The 23,754-nt window shown below is 41.9% G+C and overlaps 1 protein-coding gene across 1 annotated transcript in view; it reads right to left on the bottom strand.

Annotated features, from left to right (window-relative positions):
• The window catches only part of GALNT9 (polypeptide N-acetylgalactosaminyltransferase 9), a 126,305-nt gene that overhangs the window by 34,589 nt on the left and 67,962 nt on the right, over nt 1–23,754 (bottom strand). The window lies entirely within an intron of this gene.

The following is a 23,754-nucleotide window of genomic DNA, read 5'->3' as shown; positions in this document are numbered from 1 at the left end:
GATCATACACCAGCTAATCTATCATCTCCAAGGACTGAATTCAAGCTGCTCAGTAAATTTCACTGATGGCAAAGCTCCAAAGATCCAGGAAAAGCCTGGGTCTGCTAGACCTTCTGGCTGACATCTAGGGTATATGGCTCAGTGTTTCCCAAAGTTTCTCTGAGGTACTGAAAGAACAAACAAGGTACACACTTCTATTCTGGAACTCCTTGGGAATCTGGGTAGGAAATTTTAATATTAAGTTCTTTTTATAACTTATTTTCTGTTGTAATTTCTAGTCCAGACTGTGTGTGTGAACCTCAGCATATCGATATAACTGAAAGAGAAATAAGGCCGTAGATTTTTTGATATATCTTAAGAGCATGTTTCACTGTTACTCATTTTAGAATAGAGTTTGCCTATATGTACTGGGAGAATTATATACACGTACGTATCATTTTAGGGTATATTTCTATACCAGCAATTCTCAGCATCCTTCCACTAAGTTATATCTGAGGAGAAATCCCAAAATACTATTCCCCAAGTTATTCCAATTTAACAAACACCTCACCAAAAGCAATAACACAATCAAATCTGAGGTTTGCTGAATTACCACAAACTCCCTGTGGGGAGGACATGGCAGAACCACAGTTAAAGTTGTACTAGGGAAATTTTTGAAACAAAATCCAATGGGACTTAGACTTATGCATCACCAAACTTCGCTTGGAAAATCCCACCCTCTGAATTGCACTTTCTTTAAACCAGAAGCATCTTCAGCACGACAAAGCAGCAGACAGATATGACTGAGCACATGCTTAGGAGGAGATATAAGAGAAAAAGGGAGAGGCACTAAGCTGTGGGCCAGGATGGCATCTAACACATTAATAAAATTTCCTTATTGTTTCCACACCACTTGATTTCTTGGGCTAGCAATCAAGCCAGACAGATTTACATTATCAGAGGTCCTGGCCTTTACTTTTTTTCTGGATTGTCTCTGCTGGTTACACATCAAAGTAAGCTTTGGGCTTTCTACAGGGCAGAGATCCAAGACTGAAGTTTTTTTTTTTTGTTATTGTTGTTAAAGCTCCTTTTGCAAGGGTTTAGTGGTATTTATCATCTACTGCATGCAAGTGGGCACGACTTACAAGGGAAGCTTTGTTCAGCAGGTTTTGGTGTCATGCAGGCATGCTGCCTTATTTGAGTACCTCTTTTTTGTGTGAGGGATTTGTTATTTGTTTGTTGTCAAGATGCCTCTAGGTATTAGCCCCTGCTTCTTATAAAGAGATTATTTTTCTATTATTTCTCATGCTGTTCCCCTCCAGCAGTTTCAGCCACGCTAATACTTGAGAATGTTCCAAAAAAACAAAGGGATAATGCAGGGATACTGAAAATTTCATGTTGTGGCTTCATATTTTCTTTCATGGAGTCACTTTCATGAAAGTTAGCATATGCTCTCCATATGCTAACTCCTCTCTCCTTGCCCTCTCTGAAGTCCTTATCAATATCTACTTTAATATAATCTTTTAAGTGCTATGGCTTTGGTTGGGTCTGCATGGTCCCATGCCACTCGAACTGAAAGTTGCTATCCCATACTTTGGGCTCCTAAACCTCTTTGGTGCAGGGATTATCCAAGGAGTTCCCCATCCTCTGGTTGGGGCCATGGGCACCCGTGCATGGCAGGAAGGGGCTCTTAGGGTGGCAGCTCTAAATAGTCAGGGACCAGGACCAGGACATCCTAGATACTGTCTTCTAGCTCAGGGCCCTTAAGATGAAGGTCAATCAACACAACCCACTAAAAAAAAAGCCTTTTTAAGGCCCTATTTCCTCACCTCACAGTGGGCAGAGAGTACTAGTTAGATGGCTTAGTTCCCTGAGCAGGCAAAGGAGCAAGAAGCACATGCATGAAGCATGAGCTCCAATGGCATGAATAATTTTCAAGCTGTTCTGACTCACTGGTACAAGAATACCAAAGTAGTTAGTCTGGCACCTTTCAGCTTTCCTCAGATTTACAGTTCTAAAAGGATCATGTCTGGAAAAGCATCAACAGCTCTCAACTTGCTAAGGCAGAAAGATTTGACACAAGTGGTTTTAACACATTTGAAGACTAAACAAAAGCATAAGCAAAACATGAACCTGAACCAAGTACAGCTTCTTGGTTTATACCTTTGGCAGGTGTGTACCAGCATTTCATTACTGATTTCAAGGAAACCATCCCAATCTCTGAGCTGAAAATCTGCCACAACTCATTTATCATTGGCCATAAGTGAGTTTTAGGACATCATATCTCTGCAGTAAAAGGATGAGATGTCAGGAGGTTTACATTGGGCAGATAAATAAAAGTCTAATGGGAGTGATGTGCAATAACTTACACTACGGGGTAGTTGTGAAGCAGTCTGATTTTTCTTTCTCATGCACCTCAAAAATCACACAGTAACGTTCAAAGCATGGAGTTAGCTTGAGATATTGCACTAAATCTTGTGATGAATGTTCTGATAATTCAATACTTTGGTTTGTGCCACCACTGTAAATCAGAGGTCATTTTTCAAAATTCTGAATGTTTTTCTTTCTTGGTCCATCCTCAGCTAAGGGTTCTCAGCTCTAAAGGAAGGAATAAAATTTATAGCCCAGAACTTCATGCTGATGCACATGCTAGATAGAAACTTGTCTCCAGAGACTAAGCTAATATTCGTCTTGTTCTCCCACATGTTTTTAATGGAGACTGAGGTTGCCAAAAAGCAGAACAAGTGGTACACCGGAGAATACCAGGAGGTGGGAGAGAAAGAGAAAAGAATAAAATTTTCAGGGAAATCAATTTGCAAAATCTTTAAGTCAGTATGCAACACATCAACCTACAGGCATTTACATGTGGATCATGCCCTCACCACTATGATTTCACATTTTGAAGACAGAAACGAGAATAAATAAATAAAAGGATCAGGACAGCTATTGGGAAATCCAGAAAACCTGGGGTTTCTGATAATCCCAGCTCTATCCCCATTGCCTTGTGGATGACCTTTGGCTGGGGACATTCCTATCCCCTTGCCTTTGCCTCTTACCAACTTGACAAAATGATCACTGGAGCAGTGAATTCTCTATCTGCACCAAACGCAACAGGGGAATGAGCGGGGTCAGGACCTCTCTGTGCTCCTTTAGTACCGATAATCTGACCCATCAATGCTTATGCTGTTTTTCAATGGATTTTAGAAGTATGCACCCTTTGTAATGTAAGCTCTTCAAGCATAAAAACATCTTTCTGGTTCTACCCTATCAGGCTGACACTCTAGAGCCCTTAGCTACTCTTGTGATGCTTGGTTCAGCAATTTATTGATGGATCAAGTCACTGAGTCCCTTACTTCCACCAGTCCAGTGCACAAACCTTGGGACAGAAGACACACTTACGAGTGAGGGCAGAATAGCGATGCAGGAATGCTACATTATATGCCTAATCTAACACTTTTCTTTTTGACTGACAATGTAGGCCTTGCTAGCAGAAGGATGAATAGGATTATGCAATTAAAAAGTATCAAAGTAAATGTACAGAATGTAAATAAACATACGAGACATCCATGAAAGCTCTAATGCAGCTGTACAGTGGCCTTACAGTGAATATCACAGCTCAGCAATCAAAGGCTGCCTTGCAGATGCAGGCTCGCTTTGCACTGCAAACTGCTTCGTTTTCTCTGAGCCATATCAACAGCATTAGCTTCTTCAACAGCCTCTTCTGAAGGGATGTGTTAAATTCTGGAAACACTTTGAAATTTGTCACAGACATGTAACTGATAGAAATGATTTGATCCTTAGTGTTGACACGAGTAAATAGTTTGCTGCTGCCTCTTTGAAACACTGAAGCGAAACACTGTGAACAGTGAAATGCATTTATGTAATCTAAAAAGAGTTGTTAAATACAACAAGGAAAAAATGCAAAAAGACAAAAAGGAAAAACCTGTCACTGAGTAGATATAAGGACACTTAAAACAAACCTGTGTAAAATCCTACACGGCCTGCCAGGCCTCTGCATCTCATTCGGTATTTGCAGCAAGAGCTCTGCAAACATGACTGCAACGGGAGCTGTGGTTGCTGCAGGTCCAGGCTTCAGCCCAGGACCCGGCCAGGTCAGGCTGGAGTTAGTATCCAGGACTTCCAAGAGCTATATGCCATGTCTTAATGAAAACATAACCAGCAAGCTAAGCACCATTACATCTCTGATTCAGATCCCCTTATGGAAACCAATGTCATCCCACTGGCACATATGAGACACACGATTACCAGCTCTGTTCATGTATCTCAAGTATTCTAACATTTTTTCCCCAATATGAAAAAGAGCACATGCTTAGAAATACCAGCTAACAGTTTCATGGGCAACCACATGCAGACACAATGGGCTGTACCCAAAGTTAATAACCTGCACGAACATCACAGTTCTGAACAGCCTTTCCACACTTGCACACAGCCTTACTGACCACTCTAAACTGACTGAAGTAAGGTAACAAAGGCTGCCACTGTGTGCTCAGTCTTGCTTTCGTATTCATGTAAACACACTTTGGTGTTGTTTTTTTTTCTTCTTCTTTTTTTCCCCCCTCTTCTTTTTCTCTCCCTTTATTCCCTCGCTTCAACATGTGCTGTCACTCAAACCTGGATAGCAAGAAAATTTCAGTTGCACGAAAAGGTTATTGAGGTTTTTTTTTTTTTTTTTTTTTTTTTATGATGCTGAGTTACTGACACTGGATTATCAAATACATTTCAGTTATTTGAAGTGTGATGCAGGGAAGGGATAAAGCAGAAATACAGAGATAGCACATGGCAAGTCTATCAAGAGTGGCTTTCCAAAGCTACTGCTCCTGCGAGCCAAGTGCAATGTAAGTCAAGACACTTAAGGTGAATCCAATCAGGTAGCAGGAAAAAAATCATCCATTATCACTCTGCAATCTTCTTTGTCCTTATATTTCCCATTACACAACAATTCCAGATTTCATATTACATTCTGGTACCAGGGAATTTAGTCTTTAAATGAATGAGCCTTTGTGCAAATTCATTCTGCAAGAACTGCACTGATGGTCTGAGCCCTCATGACAATAAGATCCTCTACCTGCACCTCTAGTGAAAATAGCAGCACCTGCCATAGCTCATTCTTAACCAGAACAATTTGCTTCTGCAATGACAAGAAATAAATACATTTAAAACAACACATTAAAAAAGGGGAAAAAAAGCCCAAGTGCATAAAATATGGGAAAAATAAGAATGTTGTCAACAACAACAAAAGCCACAAATATGGAGAAAGAGGCTGTACTGAGAACTCTCTGCAACACACGGCGCAAATCAGCTGGAGGAACCTGAGGGCAAAATTGAGTCACAGATACTGCACCTTGCATCTGCATCTGGTCTTGGTCTGGACTAACTTACCCTGCACAAACTGTGGCAGTGATCTGCTCACACACAGGGTGGCTCAGATTTGCCCCCCTGGGTCTCTTCACGCAATTTATCTTTTGGTCCAAATCCCAAGGCCAACAGCTACAGCGCAATAAACAAATGTTAATGTGTTTCGTTCTTGCCAGTTAATTAATAGTTCTTCTCAGAAACCATTTAGTAAATTATTTGGATGACGAATAGTGCTTTGAAAGGGTTTTACGGTTGCTAATAACACCATTCTGTCTTCCTGCTCCACAGCTGGTTTTATTAATAGAATCTTTTCAGAGATGAGGACTGATCTACAAGAATGCTCATTAAAATAAGATCTTGCAAAAAAAATACTAGACTAAGCTCTCTGAATCACCAGTCCCTCAGAAGTACAACTTTGTTTTAGGAAAGTGTTGGCTGAAACTGAAGAAGATGGAGAGCCTTCAGAAACATGAGTCTGATACTGTTTTATGAAGAGCTGCTCATTTTCTACCTTTTCATAAAGCACTGGAGTTCCAACAAGGGAAAATTCACTTGCTCTTCTTGTTACTGAACTTTATCAGGACTAATGGGCTCTACCAATTCGTTTTCATTTAATTGGCTCTAAGATGTTACCTCATTATTAATTGAGCTGCAGGCATTCATACTACCTTGGAAAGGTAAATTGGCCCTAAAACCAGAGAATTACTCCTTTAATTAGGTTGGATTGATCAGAAAGGCTACACAGATCACCTGCATTAACTACAATCCCTACATGAACCCACCTAAAGCCAGGGAGCAACAACTTATCAGAGGCCCTGTCCTGCAGCACCCACTAGCGTGAGACCAAGTTATAAGATGCTCCAGCAAGCCCATCACTCGAAAGGCACAGACTGCAACCATGATTAGTTGAAATTTGTTATTGTAATGTACTGAACCTTCTCAAAGTAACAGATGCCAAGAGGGAGGGATGTTATATGGATTTCCAATATCAGCCAAACGGCCTGAAGTTTGGAGCCAAAATTCTGTCACTCTGCTGCTCTGCTGAGTGTCTCGTTTATGGACTTTCATTACTTACCCGGCTTTGTAAACCACTCATTCCAGAAGTCCCACTGGTATATGCAACTTATCATCACTTGCCATCAGCTGTTGTATATTATGCACATTAGTAAGGTTCCCCGTGGAAACATAGCATAATAGAAGCAGTTTGTTTTATTTTTCCCAGTAAGAGCAGTGGGAAAATAAATAAATCAATATTTCTGCTGAAATATGCTTCTGAATACGTAAAAATTAATACCCAGATACTGAATGGTTCCATGCCAAGTGACAGAACAGGGCAATGAGAACCTGAGCTAATGCTGGTTTAACTCGTGTTCTGGGAGGGAATCTCAACATTGCCTCTCCTCCAGGCTCTTTTGTTTTCAGTGGCGTTCAAGCTTCCAAGTTGCTTAGGTAATCTTGAAGGTTTTCCCTCTTCAGATCCCATTAAGGCCCCTGGACAGCTCTCACAAGAGCTGAAACTCTTGTCCCGATGTACACAGAAGATGCTGCCATTTGGATGCTGCCAAATGGTATTTAACAAAGTTTCCTGCTGCTTTACTCATTTTAAATTCTGTTGAAAAACAGTCCTTAGGTAGAATACAGACACTCCTGCCTGCAAAACCGCATAAAACAATTCTGCTTATATGCAAAACATCTACACTCTGTATTCCGTTAAGGTTATAAATCTGTATTATGCACCACAGTACACCAGTATTTATCTTTGCTGTTTAGTGCACCTCTGCACACTGGAGAATTCATTAGGAAAATGACAGAGTCATGCAGCATGGCCATAAATTAGCATTCTGCCTGGAGAAATGCTACTGATTTTGCATGGTACTCCTGGCTTTTCAAGCTTGCCAAGTAGTTTAACCATAACACTATAATGTACATCAAAGAGCCCCTTAAGACTTAGTTGAGTTTGCAGCCCAAGGCTGCCTTTTTGGCAGTGTGCTAAAATGTCATAGAACACTGGGGAGAGAAATAAATTAATTAATTAAATAAAAGCCCCCAAAGCTTTCAGTCCACTTGGTTGGGTGACACTGATATAACGAAGCTTAAGGGTAAATTTTGTACTCTCTTATGTTTAACACTTAAGTATAACAACAATGTGGAATGAACTCATTAGCAGACATGTTAGGCATTACACTTAAATGAGTGTTTTTTCCCTTTCCAACATTTGAAGGGAGATTTTGGCATGTTACATCCAACTAGCCCACAACCCAAAAGCGCTCCTTACAAAAAGGCAAATAAAATGGAGTAAACCAGTCAATGCCACCAAGTAGCAGACCTAACGTAGGAGGAAAGGCTGATGCAAACACCTTCCAGTATGACTACTCTGTTCACACTGTCTTCCTTTTTCAAAATAGAGTTTGAAAAATGCAGATTCCTTGAAGAAAGGAGGTGAGAAAATACAGAGGCCCTGGCTCAAGCAGAACGAGAACACGTGGAACGTTATGGGTGTCCTGGTATGAGGAACGGGGGACAAACGCTGCTTCTGGGGAGAACCTGCAGGACCTGGAAGGAGGGACAAGACGTGGAGCCAGGAAAAGGTTACAGCAGCAGCGGGAAGACAGGAAAATACAACTCCCAATCCCTGACACACACAGTCTGTGAGCTGCAGAGACCCTTGGCAGCTACAAGCCTGCTTGTGCCTCATCCTTTAACACTCAGCTATAAAAGCCAGAAACTGTGAGCTGGCTATAACTAACCAGCAATCAATTATTGCAGGAGGGTCAATCGATCACGTATCATGCTTAGCCATATAATCTGCTACATATTTCCACCAGGGAGCCCAATGGGCATGATTAATTGCCGCAGGGGGTAAAATTTCAGCGTGGCTGGTGGGGAACTTGCTTTGTAATACTGTGAATCCCATTAGTGTTAATGGAAATCTAACAGCCAAATCCCCCGTGGATCACTTAGAAAAAAATTACCCCTTAAGGTTAAAGGGGATTTCATTAAGAGTGTTCCAGGACGCCCTGATTTGAAAGCACTGTATGCTTCCAGTATCATACAGAAATATGTGTCCTACTGGGTTCTGCATATCCCTTGTTATTACATCTATCACATTATCCTCCTCAAATGTAATTTCAAAACACGGTTCAGCCTATTGAAATGTAAGGCACATTAAGGGTAAATTTCCTGAAGTTATTCACGGAAATTTATCTACTAAATTCCTATTAATATTAATGGGAATTGCCCAGCCATGTTGCCAGACCCTACTCTGAAAATGTATTCCCAACAGCAATTTATCAGGCTCTGTGATTCCTGATGCCCACATATAGCAGAATGTGCACTACATGCAACCCAAAACGCAGACGGGAACTGCAGACACTATTGTCACCATTAAATACATTTAACACTTCATCTTCCCCTAGTGTGAGATGCAGCCAGAGCCTTACAAGTGACCTCCTAGAACACCTGGCACCAAACCATAATGCAGAAATACTACCAGAGTTTAGTTACAGGATACGTAGAAGAATACTAAATTGTCACTGAAAAGCGCCATATTGATTATGCCAATTAATTCCCAAATTCCCTCAGAAGTGCAAGGCTTACATTCTTTGAAAACCAAGATTAATATAAATAGCCCAAATGAAGAGCCATCTTTGAAATATTAGTTCTGGTACACAGAGAATATTAGTTTAATTGATTAAATATAATTATCTCACTATTTTTCAACAAACAAATAATTCAAAATTTGAGCATCATCTTCCCAAGTTTGTTCATTGCTGATAACTAAGTTTACACAAACAGGATTTCTGGCCTTGTATTGTTAACCTGACTGTGACAAATTATAGCTGGTTTAAAACCGGCCAAAGTTACATAGAAGTATATCTACTCCATCAGCTGCATGAAGCCTTTTTACATAGGAAAGTGAGAAGTATTGAACGTCACTATTGCCATGGTGTATGGATGGACTGGGTCATTTAGAAACGAGCATCACCATTCACAGAACCATTCTTCAGAACACACCTATCTCAAAAGCTTCGCATGCAGGGGACTCATCTATCCATATCTATTCATTAAGCATTCAAGTGAAGCTTGAACAAGTAGGTAGATAAAAAACAACCTTATTTCTTCCTTAAATTCCCATATGTTGATTTCTAGGGAAGTAGCCTCTACTTAGGACACTTCGCCTTGACAATTTGGGATCTAATTTTAAATAAGATCTTTAAGATGGATACTACATAATAAGTGATTTCTAGCTGATAGATTAAACATATCTATTAAGAATGAACAGCTTGGATAAATACTGTATGTGTCTATGTGTCTGCAAAGCTGATAACTGACCACATAAAAGGTATTAAACAACTAATATGAACAGAGCCAGGTCTTTGGAGGGATTTAGTTGCTGAAGATGGCATTTTAATAAAGCTCCACTGAGGATCATCACCTACCCAACAGATAGACAGGAATTGCTAATGTCTGTGTTGTATGGGAAGATAATGTTTAGCTGATCAAGTTTCCTTACGAAGCAGATAACATGCAAGCTAGAAGAAAGGAATTCAGTCACCTTGTCATGCCTGGTAGTAACCTGAACTGCTTTCATTTGATGGAGTTAACTTTCACAGACTGCTGTTCCTTCTTTGGAGTAATACATTCTGATCACTTTATATTTACTATGAAGTGATACCAAAACAAAACACCAAGTGCATCAACAAGGAAAATAAGTATATGCTGTTTTTATGGAGTCTTTATAGAACTTCTCACAGTAACAGAGGTGTGAGTTACTTGTTTTGGATCAAGACAAAATTCACAACAATTCCCAAACACCTCCCCAGAGCCACAGGGCAACAGGTAGCTAAGCGTTTTAGGAGGCAGAAATTAAAAATAAGTGAATCTTGTTTCTTGAGAAACAGCAAAATTGGTTGTACAGGTGTATTACTGGGGAGGAACAGAAGAGCAGTGTAATATATGCAAACCACACAGCTGTAATTCATCCTGTGGCTCCACTTTCACAATAGTGTATTTGTATGCCATAAAATAAAGTCCTTGGAGTCTCCAAGGGTTCTTCTTCTAGCTTACTCTGAAGCTTTAGAAGTTTACCAATTGAGAATTAATGCTTACAAGATCTGTGAACAAGGAACACTGTGAATGGAAATGCTAAGAAGTGTTTTTGCAGGCAAGAGAAAAAGATATATCCTTAATAATCTGTGCAGCCACCATGACAGAAAATGCTCTGACCCTTATGTGCAAATCTCTTCTGTTTCATCCAACATTTGCTCAAGAAGTCCCAGGTCTAAAAACCTAATGCCTTTCTCTTATCTATTTACTTCAACAGCTTATTTGGAGGATTCCTACACCTAGCACAATACTTCCTTGGCCCTTGGAATATAATCTTCATCCTCCTCCCGATTGCTTTGTAAACATTAATTCCTTCCTCCTCCCCCATAATACCAGTAATCAGAAGAACACACATTCTGAGGCTTGGAGTGACCTGCCTGCGTCAGCTAATCATTCAGGAGCTTCTACACAGTTCTCAGAATCCGTATTAGGCATTTTGCCTCTTAAAACCCAGTGCTGTGACTGCTCCTTTCTTTTTCATTGAATGTGCCCCCCTTTTGCCTGCGACCATGTGCCAAGTGCACCATGAGCTCCATCTCATCTGATGAAGCTCCTCAAGTATGAAAGGCTCTTTCTCCTTCCCAGCCTCCGTTTTCTTGACCTCTGACTACTTTACTCCATTGCATTTCTAAATAAAGAAGTTTTTTGTAATCCCTTCCATTATACCCTACCACTCCACATTGGCTGAGGGCTTATCAGCTCATCATAGCAGAGGAAATATGCCAATTGTATATTGGCATATACAATTGCATATAATACATATTGTATAATATATGCAACTGTATATGCCAATTACATATGTCAATGTAAAATTGTATATGCCAATTACATATGCCAATGTAATTGGCATACACATTACAGATTTCTAAAAGTCCCTACTGCAAAGACTTTTTCCTCCCCATCCGTCACTCCCAGCACTGCAACTAAACCCCCTCATTTAACACAAGCATCTGCAGAGGGTATTTTCCCCTCCATGTTTCCTGTGCCCTTCTTTAACATTTACTGTTTGAGATCAGTAGTCTATACAATTTATCGTACCTGTCAGGGCTAATTTATTCATAGGATCTGGCAGTAATCAAAAAGACTGAGATCGATGTGCCAGCAAACCCTGACATTTATTCATATTTTAAAGTCCCATTTGACCTTGAACTGCAGCTAAGTGGAGCCCAATTCCCCAGCAGTTCCAGGAGGGCAGGCAGGTCGGCCAGCGCGGGACTAAGGGCAAACCCATCCTGAAAAAAGGCCAAGGGAACAACGCAGGGAAGGGATAGGACATCTGTCCGCCAGCAGCAGGACGTGCTGGGTCTTCCCCAACAAACCTCACAGGGCCACGCTAGAGACATCATCAGGAAGCAAAGGAGAAGAGAGAAAATAGGCCCCATAATACATGCCAGCTTTGTACCCAGCAGTAATCCCTGTGGGCTTTGCATTCAGAGGCAGCGTTAGAGAAAAAGGCAATGAAGTCCATTTGAGATAGTTTCAGACCATAATTTCTCATTGAAAGCCCCTCAAATGACCTTTATGCATGTTTTTAACTACAGGAGAAAGTGAAGCAGAAGGATCAATGTCACCATGTTCATTTATCTGCCCCCTAAAATGTACTAGGAACCAAGGGGCACAGTGTGCTCAAAAGCTATTGAATTGTTTTTCTGCTGCTAGTAAGATATTTGCATAAATGATAGGTTATTAGAGATTCAGAGAAAAATCTAACTGGCCTTTTAGCTACAAATATGCAGCTATAGTTTGACTGAGACATACAAATGTATCATTTTATATTTCAAACACTTAAATATGTGTTATGCAGCTGCATCTATCATAGAAATCATAGAAATAATTCTGAGGCTTCTCTGATTTCCATTTGGCTGATGATTCTCATGTTATAAATTCTGTATGCCATATTAAATATGATTTTTTTTTTAAAAAAAAGATCTGCATTTTTTAAACCTAAAATACAAATAGAAATGACAGATATGCCATTTTGCATTTATTACTTTTTAAGTAGCTAACACCTTCCCATTCTGCTGGAAGAAAGATACTCATAGAAAGCAATGGAGCATTCTGACCCATACGTTTATGCATGTCTGTGTCTGATGCTGCCACACAATCTAGTTTGATTTTAATAGACAAAAAACAATGACGTAGGAAGATGCTAAGGTTGTTCTTCTGTATGGATCTAGACCAGCTATGTTACAAGGGCTGTGAAACTATGAACTATTCAAGCTACATTAAACATGCTATAATAAAGCCTTTCGGCCACTCCATTTCCCTACTTTCTCTATGTAGAAAATACAAAATTTAAGGTAGATGTTTTGGGGACTTTTTGAAGGAGACTAAATATTTCATTGGGAATTGTTTTGTTCATTTGCTATGTTTCATGAATTGAAAATACAGAGCACATGTGGGAAAAGGGGGTCATCAAGTCATGAGGATAATTTTAAGTCCATTTGATGTTTCTTTAACAGATCACACAAAATACAGTGAATAGCAAAATAAAAGTTATGTTACCTCACAGGGGCAAAATCAAAGGAGAAAATAAATAGAAAGCCCAATCTGCCCTAAACCCCACCAATTCCCTTTCCCCCACAGGTGACAGGGATCTTGCCAGCAGGGAGGATTTACAGGCCTCTGCTGAGCACTGTAAATAACAAGGACTTGAGATTTCCTACAAGGGTAACACCTCCTCCATGGGTGAACATTTATACATGCCAACCCCTTACAATTAGCTCTCCAGACAGGGCACGAGGATGCTATAAATCCAAAGCCCACCCCTGAGGCAGAGGGAAGCCTTCCCAATAGAACCAGGTCTGCAGGGGAGCCCTCCATGAGACAAGGCCTCCCACCCTGAGGGCCTCCTGGTCTCCCCCCGTCCCAGAACTTGCCTCCACTAGGGACCTCCACAGAGCCACACAGCAGCTTTCATCCAACTCTTGGAGTCCAGGCCAGGACAATCTTCACTTGACCAACAACCCTCAGAGCTTTGAATGGAGCCTGTTATCCCCCAAAGCAATCAGAATCACCTGTGGAGTCAATCACACTTAGAAACGGGGACCTCTCACTCTGGGAACAGCTGACACACATTTCATTTTAGAAACTGAATCATCATCAGCATTAATGGAGTCCTGCAGAGCATCTGGAGAGCTGGATGAGTCATTATTTTAGATAGAAGCCATGTTGCATCACAAAGTTTCTGACCAGGTGTGGATCGTCTCTGGGCTTTCTGTTCAATCTCAACATTAGGCAAGTGGAAGTACTTAAACCACAGTAAAAGCAGCACTCAACACCTCTGCACTTCTTCTGTCTCTCTCTCAGTTCCAACTTGCCAATGGAGAGGAACTGACATGAGATTAAATCCACCCAGAAAAGGGGCTGACAAGAAAGCAGGAAAGACTAAGGAGGCATTTTCCTTCCTTGACTCTTTTGCTGTTGATATGCTTCTGCAATTTCCAGCCTTGTGCTTTTATAATGTTCTAGTACATGAAAGCGTTTGTAACATAAAGTGTTACACTCCATGGAGCATGATGTGATACTGAAGCCAAATGGCCAGATGCTCTTTGCTGAGCTATTTCCAGTGCTCCCACTTTAGAGAGTGTTTTTAACAGTATTTGTAAGCTCTAGTCCCACAGCTTGCTGGCAATTTCATGCTAGAACACCACTGCACTAGCTTCTGATGAAAACATTGTTTTCATTCAAGGTTACACTTATCTTCAATTTAAAAAAGATCACAATCTGGTTCAAATAAACCACAGGCAGGTAAAGAGCTAGGTTCTTTCCCCAGAAACCAGACTGTGAATACTATTTAGAGCACAATTAAAAACACAAAAATGATAGGGGAAAAAAATGGGGGAAAACACCTCTGCTTTCAATGCCATTGCGGCATACCTTGGAAACCTGGCACCAGAAGCTGGCTGTCAGGCTGGAACTCCGTCTGTCCTTCTCATCTGCTTTTCCATGCTTTTCTTGTTTGCTGACAACACCGGATCTCCCTGGTTCAATGTGTTGAGAACACTGGTTATTGGTGGATAAAGTGGCAGAACTAGAACAACTGGAGTTGCTAACAGCTCCCCAAAACGCAGTCCCACAGCTGATTGCACTATGTGTCACTGGGACTGGTTCTATCACCTGCAAGTGCCTCTCCAGCTACAGCTCCTTTTCCAGGAGGGATGCACTATTGCTTACACAAATGTTGAGTCAAATCACACCCTGCTGGAATCACTGAAACTCCACTGAAATTAAAAGACGCTGAAAACTTAAACTAACAGAGAACTTGGCTCATCATATATGCATATCAACAGAGAATAAAAGCCTATTCCAATCCCTATTCTAAAGGGGGAAGGAGCACATTAATGTAATCCAGGTACCAGGAATTCAAACCTCTGTAGAGGGATGGCTAGAGAGCCGCGTACATGGCTGCCCAGCAGGCCTGCTCAATTCCAGCCTTCAGGTTTCAGTGAAAGAACAAAGGGAGTGCTAACTAGGAGATAAGAAAGTAGACCAAGGTCAGAGGGAATAAAAGAGCTGTTGAACTAAAAGGATGAGCTAAACAAGTAAGGGGGGCTGTAAGGGTCTGAGTTAGATCATTGTCTACCAATTAGGAGCCTGTGTAATTACATCACTAATTGTTAAGAATCATATAAATGTACTGCATGAAAAGCTAATAAACGAAGTCAGTTCCAGCTTCTATGAAGTTGTTGTCTGGCATTCCTGACCCGCTCCAAGCTGCAACAAGTGGCGCCCGAACAGGGACAAGATTCCGAACAGGGACTCGATTCCGAACAGGGACAAGATTCCGAACAGGGACCAGATTCCGAACAGGGACTGGTACAGGGACCTGGCACAACGGTGCGGGATTCCGGAGGACGACGTACGGGTGCAGCCGAGTGATCCGACCAAGAAGGTGGACCGGAGCGGGTAAGCCGGCCGTGATTGCGCACACGGGAAGACGGCGTGGGGTAACGGCTAGAAGCAGAATTCCCAGTGCACGTGTACATGGAGCGAGAAGCTGCTGAACAACTGCTGCTGGACTTATTAGCAAAAAGGGAAGCAGCAGTGAGCACGAAGAAGCTGTATGAGTTGATTAAGTGGGCAAGGGAGAAAGGACATTTAAAGGAGCCACAATTTGTTTTTAGTATAACAGAGTGGCGTGAGATAGGGAACTCATTATGGGAAGCCACTCTGGAGGGCAACAAAGCTGCCAAAGAACTGGGTCAAACTTGGCGCGAGGTGGCGAATCAGCTCAAGTGTATGCAGGCTGAAAAGAAAATGGTAGCAGCCGCGACGCAGATGCTGCAAGGGGAGGAATCAACTCCTGAGGGATCGGCAGTGCAGAAGGGCCCCCTTGGACGAGGCGCCACTGCAGTCCCAAAGAGCACCGCCAAGGAGTTGATCGATAGCGTTCTCGGAGGTGGGTCATCGCAACTTCAGCGTCCCTTGGAGTCATCACCTCCACCACCGGAACCTGCGCCAGCCGAATCGACCGCGACTCCCGAATCGCCACAGCAGCCATCGGCGCCATCACTCCCGGCAGGGGCAGCTGGAAATAGACCACAGGAGCAACCACCAGAGCGAAGCCGGGACCGACCCTCTGATAAGCTGTTCCGAGAAGCCTCTAAAGCGCTGGTTCAAGCCCAGGCAGATGGGCGAGCCACAGATGGGGGGTGGTCGGGGGCTTCCGGGGGGCTTTCGGGTCCGCGGGTTTCCTCTTCGCGTTGGTCTGGGGTTATCAGGGATGCAATTCTGGAGGGTCAATGGGAGCCGGCTATGAGGGTAGCGTGCCCGGTAACCTTTGAGCCGGATGGTCAAGGGGGGGCAGCGGGTAAATGGGATCTGTTTGACTGGAAAATTCTGAGTCAATTGAGGGATACGGTCGTGCGTTGGGGGATCAAAGGCGAGCCCTCCAGACAAATGCTATCCTACATTTTCAACAGCTCCACGACCTGACCAAGCATACAGAGAAAGTAACGAAGGATGTGGGATTCTTCGGTCTAGATGGACTAACGGACTGGTTAGGAATTGGGGGATGGATAAAATCGTTGATGAAATCGTTGTTAATGTTGTTACTATGGGGACTGTTGTTTGTAATTGGCTTAATGATTGCTCGTACCTGTTTGCACGTTCTAATGTCACGTTTGTTAACTGCTTTTTCACGCAATCCGAATCTGATACCTCAAGGCTGGCTTGCTTCCCGGGGTCACCTAATCTAAAGAAAAGGGGGGATTTGATTTCTCTTTTAAAGTGGGGGTTGAAGAACTGTAATGCTTTAAGTGAGGACAGAAACCGTTATTAGGGCTATTATTTCTGTTTGCTATGTTCATCCCTATTATGTGTTGTATCCTTTGTATATTGATGCTGAAACGAGGTATGGTTGAAAGGTGGAAATTTGTACGATCCGTAGAGTCATAAAACTATTGTACAAAATAGAACCCAAGACCTTGAGAAAGAAGATGTTTGCCTGCCCAGGCTGAGTGATAAGGAGCATGGAGGCGGCTGCCCAGCCAGGCTCACAGCCGACCTCCTCCGAAAGCAGCTGAAGGCGGCTGCTCGACCGGGCTTGTAGCCAACTTAATGGCAAACATCCTCTAAACTAATTTGAAGGTCAAAACATCTGAGAGGGAGGGAGATGAGAAAGGCAGGACCCTCGGACTGGCGGCTGGGACCACTTACTGGTATGCGCACCTGCGTGACCAGGAGGGAAGGTTATGTGACTGAAGGCGGGTTTGTCCGCCCCCTGGTCTGCCTGCTGGCACGTACTGGCCCTACGTGGCAGGATGCACCAGGCATAAACAAGACAGTGCAGAAAGAGGAGGGGTGAGACTCCTAGCACCGAGACCCACGTTGTCTCTGCGGGGACGCCCGCTGCATTAGGAGCCTGTCAGCAACCCTCTAATCTGCCAACTCGAGGGAATGTTCAGTCTCAGTGTTCTGCCGACAAGTATTACCTCACGAGTAATTAGGCATACTTTGCTTCTTTAACGTGCTTTCACCTGAATAGTCGTAGCCACTTTGTTCTGTGTGATTATTGCCGAATCCCAAACCCATTCGCAACCTAATTGGCAACGAGGATGGGACTTGGCAATTGAGACAGTGGAACTCACTAGTGGAGTGCACAGCTACGTGAGGTCGTGCCACTGGATAGAAATTGTGTTTGTGCTGTTTGTGTGCGTGGTCTTTAGATCTTTATTGTGTAATATATATCAGCAGAGAGGGCTGAATAAGCACAAAAGGAAAGTGCAGAATTTGAAAGCGGGAAAGCCAGGAATAACTCAGACTATGGCGTTCCCCCCCCAACCAGTGGAAGATTGGGAGCCGTACTCTGACTTGTATCCTTGGAAAGAGACTAGGAAAATACTTCAGCATGGGAAACAAGAATGAAGCGACGGCCAAGCTCCAGTGCAACTGGCACGGAAGGACCTGCAACAGTCCTTACACATTGTAAAAGCCTCAATGCTACTGGAGCGGGGGCCTCCTTAATATACAGAAATCCCAAGCAATTTCTGTGGAGGGAACCAAATTGAAGCTATGCAAACATAAATAGAAATGGAAATCGAGAACCTTTCAAAATGATTGGGACATCTTAATAATCGATTTGAAAGATTGTTTTTTTCACCATACTATTGCATCCTGAGGACCATGACATAGTGGAACGTATGAATCAAACGCTGAAATGCCAGCTATAAAAAAAAAAAAAAGGGGGGGGGGGAGAGAGAAAAAAAAAGGAAAAGAAAAAGAGAAAAAAAAAAGAAAAAGAAAAAAAAAGAAAAAAAAAAAGAAAAAAAAAGAAAAAAGGGAAAAAAAGGGGAAAAAAAAAAAAAGAAAAAAAAAAGAGGAGAATTGGAAATTATGCCTGCAGAAAAATTGGCAAGAGCAGAATATGTTTTAAAATTTTGAGATTACCCCAGGACAGCCTAGTCCCTCTGATGGTCAAACACAGGGCTGGGCTAAAGGGAGCCCTGACAGAAGTAAAGTCGGGTCCGTGTAAGGTGATACTGAGAGACTAGAACACCGGAAAATGGACGGGACCTTTAGACTTGATAACCTGGGGAAAAGGGTATGCTTGTATCATTACAGATGCTGGAACCAGATGGGTGCCAGCAAAATGGGTGAAACCCTGGCTGGAAGCAAACTTGCATACATCAGATGTAGCAGGCAAGCAGCCGGTACTCTAGCTGTGGAAAGTGTGAGCCTGCAGAACATCATGAGAGGAAGAAGTGTCCTGTACAACTAAGCAGGCCTTGCTGGTACAAAAGAAAAAGGGGGAATTGTAGAGGGATGGCTAGAGAGCCGCGTACATGGCTGCCCAGCAGGCCTGCTCAATTCCAGCCTTCAGGTTTCAGTGAAAGAACAAAGGGAGTGCTAACTAGGAGATAAGAAAGTAGACCAAGGTCAGAGGGAATAAAAGAGCTGTTGAACTAAAAGGATGAGCTAAACAAGTAAGGGGGGCTGTAAGGGTCTGAGTTAGATCATTGTCTACCAATTAGGAGCCTGTGTAATTACATCACTAATTGTTAAGAATCATATAAATGTACTGCATGAAAAGCTAATAAACGAAGTCAGTTCCAGCTTCTATGAAGTTGTTGTCTGGCATTCCTGACCCGCTCCAAGCTGCAACAAACCTCTAATGATTTTCTTAGTGCTTGACTTTAAAACCTTTATGTTCTTTAACCTTAGAAAATGCCTATAAAAATGCTAAATTAAACTAGAGACAGGACACCTTTACTTATAGAGCTTATCTGGAGAATGAGACCTAGCAGACAGGTCTTTGCTGCTTCTACAACTGTTAGTAGATTGTCAGGATTTTGCTTTGGCTATTCAGAGTTCAGTGCAGAAATATTGAAAAAGCATGCTGAAAATGGTCATTTATTGCACTTCCATGCAAAGAGTCATGTGAATGCACTACACTTTTAGATTACCAGAATTTGTGCTTTTTTTTGATGCCATTTAAGTGATTCTCCATTCAAGTGATTAAATGCCTTAACACCGAAAAACTTTATTTTATAACTTTTCATTGAAATTGAGTTAATTTACACTAAAAAAATACAGCCTGGGAAAATTCACAGTAAAAATGTAGTAGTTAGGAATTACTGAAATTAGATATTTTGATTAGACATTTCTGATTAGACAGTTTTTGATTAGACATTTTTGTTAAATTTCACTTTTTGTTTTACTACGACATGTGATAAAAAACATGAAATTTTGAAAAATGGCATTCCTACTTCTTTCTCACATTGAACACTAGGGGCTTGTCCTCATTAATTTTACAAGGTAAAAAGCTTTGTCCAGAATTTAGAATTAAAATTTGCCACACATAAACCTTGTGACTTTTTTATTACTGCATAACAGCCCCAAATCTATGTTTAAAACACTGACTGCTCAAAGGAATCTAATTCTCCTCAGCTGATGGCAATAAAAACAGGTCAAGAATTCACTACTCAATAACCCACCATTAGCATATCTGCTTAGAGAAAACAGTCTGCTTTTAAAGAAAGCAAATTTGGGCCACAAAACATAAGTTTGTGAAGTATAATGATTTGCATGTGTATTAGGCAAGGAGTTTTTATTTCCTGGGACAGTGACTGCTTTGAATCTGCACCACGAATTTCTAAAACAAGATATTTCTGCATATGCAGAGTTGGGGCTGTGTGTCCATGCACAGAACTCGTGCTCCCTTTTGCCTAGTCAGCCTGGCCACTATTAGCATGTCACCACAACAGCAGAAAGAAACAACCTGAAGTTCTATCCCATTTTCAAGCAATCTTTTCCAGTCTTGATGAGCTGTATGTTGCCAGACCCAGCAAACCAAACTGGCCACAGCTGCTGGTGACACATCTTCACAAGCTTGGGTCATGACTAACCATAAGCATCCAACCAGGCACTGCTGCAGAACTAGACAACAGGATCATCATTTGAGTTCACTGCAGAACTGAGTTATTGCAGGGGTTCTAAGGACACCTCTAATGAATTTCTCTGGTCAGAATTTTATAAACACTGAGCTTCTTTAAGATATCTAAACTATGTAAGTCATTATATAGCACCCAAAAGTAATCATCAGCTAGTGTAGATCCATTCCTTTGAGATGTATCATGATGCTGTTGAAGAAATAAATTAGTTTATAGTGATCATAATAAGAGAGAACAAGTTTTGCTTTCAGTTGTCATTTTGGCAACAAATTTATTTCTTGTTTGGATCTCTTCTCACCTGCCATTACTGTAGAAATGGACCTTGGAGCCCAGAGGTGGCAAACACCATCACAACCCACTCTAAGACGAGGGGTTCTCCTTAATGCACAGACACATTCTGTACTTCACTGCAGAAGAAAGTACCATCCCCTTCCCTTATCTCCGCTCCCAGGTTGGCAAAAAGACAACTGAATCGCAGATGAAATGAAAATCAGACTCTCTACCGTTCACTGGATGCACAAGGACACAAGGTGGCAGAGCAGTGAAGCAGCACCATGCACTGATGCAGCAAACAAGCCAACTTGCCTGTGTTTGTCAAGGGCACCTCATCCACACAGGAGTCAGCCATAATTCAACCTTGTAAATTCCTGGCAAAAATCAGCTTCCAGATCCTCACAGATGATTCCCATCAGCATAGTGACTGGAGGTTTGTGAACACTAGCAGAATAGCACCATTTCTCACAGAATTTGACCCTATATTTATCCATCTTGCAGCGAAACTGTCATCTTTGAAAAATACAGTACCAGATGACATTATGTAAGGGTCCCTCTATTTTCCAAATATTGCAAGCTTGCAATCATGCCCATCTCCCTTCTATTTCCTAGAATGGACAGCCCTCTTTCTCAGCCAAGCCAGGACTTTTCTAGCCTGGCAAAAAGATGTTGGTCTCACTGCAAAGCTACCCCATTAGGAGAATGGTGAAGCTCTAATAAGTTTACACAGAAAAGGCAATGTAAATCAAAAAGAGAATGGCAGACACCTAAATACTTGCAGCAGATCTGGTAGCCCAAGTCTGTCGGCTAGTTTATGCACTGTTTACTCAAAACAGGAAATCACTTAGGTTAATTATTTAAATAGCCCCATTTATGTAATTCAGAAAAGGAAAAAGCCACTAGTGAAATACTCAAGATGATTATATTTTTAATAAACAATAGATTTAAAGGAGATTAGCTAGGTTATCAGAAAGTATCCTCCCAAATCAGCTCATTAATTGCACTGCCTCTCCCAATTCCACTTTATTAAAGCAATTTAAATGAAGGTTCATTAGGTGCAATGTAATCTAATTCACACACTCCAAGCCTAATCCCTTTTCTTTTAGCAGGAGCATGATAGTTTGCAAAGGATACTAAAGAATCACTGCTGTAGCTTTTTAAAACAGGGACCTTTTTCAGCCAGTATGTCCCACTGTTTTCCCCAGCTTTATTTCTTGTTCTTCAGTGTTACTTGTCCATTCACGTATTCCTACCCTTTTCTGTCTTTCATTGCTCCACACAAATCAGGCCACACATGGGCACTGGTCTCCCTCCATGTAGATGCAGGGGACAGGTCAAATCCTTGGTTTCTCCTCCCCGCGCAGCTCACGTGGGTGCAGGACTTCACTACAACGAAGGGCTGAGGACAGACTTGATAAATTTAACTTCATAATTTCCCATCAAACCTCCTGCCCTTGCAGCCCTGAGTCCTGGTTTGCTGTCAGATGAACTCCTGTGTGGACAAGGATCCCTGCACAGTTCAGCATACTCCCTCTGGAAAGGATTGATCCTTTGCAACTTACGTCTAGATTTTGGAATTTAAAAAAAAAAAAAGTAAATTCACAGTGATTTTATAAATATCCTGTGGGGAAAGCAGAAGATTCTTGTGCGCTTTCACACTGCTAACTTCTGACAGCTCTGAAATACGCACTGGGAGGGAACACACGGAGTACTTGCACTTTAAGAGGCACACACTGTGCATTACCACACTAGATTGAGGCTGAAAATGTAGATTAGCAGATCCATGTTATGGACAAACAATGCATTATAGGGCTTATTTTGAAATGAACTCATCTTATACTTTTAGAAAGCCATTTTCAAACATTACAATAGGGTTTGTTACTCTTTCTGGGGGGAAAAAAAACAAACAAACAGAACAGACAGCAATGAGAGCTGACACCCGGGTTCCTACAGACTTTAGCAGGTTTCCATATCCCTGAAAACCTGTTCTCTCACACTCCAAATCCTGGGCTTTTCAAGCAAGTGCCATTTTATAATCCTATTAAAACCTTTGCCTGTGTTTACCAAGAGCCCTAATCATATTCAGCAAGTTCTGCTGGTCTAAGGAAGAGCGACAGCTTTCAGCCTTCTTAGGAGGCTTATTCATCAGCCACGCCAGACTCTCGCCAGAGCGTTCAATCTATTCTGGGAGCAGCCATGTGGAAAAAGGTTCCAACAGCTCAAAGCCCCACACAATGATAAAGGAAAGCTCGCACAATCCGGGTAATAGCCTGACCATATTAAGGAAAATTGGATGATTTGTGGTAGCAGTTTTTCTGTCCCCGATGTGATTTCTGAATCTCCAAGTATAAGCGGCATAGTTGTGCAGCCCCATTTAAAACCATATCCCTCCTGGGATGTTGAAATAAATAAATAAATAATAAAAAAACAGAACTGTACACAAAAACAAAGTCCTGCCCCACAGCAACCTTCTTCAGCCTACTGGTGTGAAGGAGTTTGTAGCCATTTTAGAAAGAAGAGACACATAAGGGATGGACTAATTTGATGTTCAGTGTTTCAGCATGAGCACAGTATATGCTTTAACGAGCACACCACACACACCAGGGATGTGTTACTGTGAGACAGGAAATAAAGAGTAAAAAATAATTAAACAGCCACCTTTATAATGAGATAACTGTGTTCATGCAACATTAAGTGGCCTAATTTCCAAGTGCTAAGCAATGGCAGGTTCCTTGGACAAACAGCACCTTGAAAATAAGTGCAATGAATCACAAGCTGTAGAGAAAGGTCACGCTAAGCTTAGTTCTGCCAGACATCTGCCATCCTTCCTCAAAACTTCTTCTTTGCAACTTCTCTAATGTCACTCTCGTGAGGTTTTGGGGCCAGCAGAATAGATACTTGTACCCTTTATTTCTTATTCTTTAGAGATGATCCTTAAGAGTTTTGAAATACTATAGCATTCATCATGTGTAGTGTGCAAAATATTACAACTGACAACAACTACCTGGTTTTCCATTGGTGCTGCATCCACTGGGTCCACAAGCACTCACAACACTGAGCACCATAAGCAAATGAAGTACTATTAGCATGGATCTGTTTACATCATTAGAACTAATGAAAAAGGAGT

Source organism: Tinamus guttatus, unplaced genomic scaffold, assembly GCF_059628265.1.
Source record: "Tinamus guttatus ecotype Peru unplaced genomic scaffold, ASM5962826v1 Tinamus_guttatus_pri_ptg000459l, whole genome shotgun sequence".
Classification (NCBI taxonomy): Eukaryota; Metazoa; Chordata; class Aves; order Tinamiformes; family Tinamidae; genus Tinamus; species Tinamus guttatus.
Note: the sequence above shows the minus strand (reverse complement) of the source record. Positions and strands in the feature narration are given on the sequence as shown.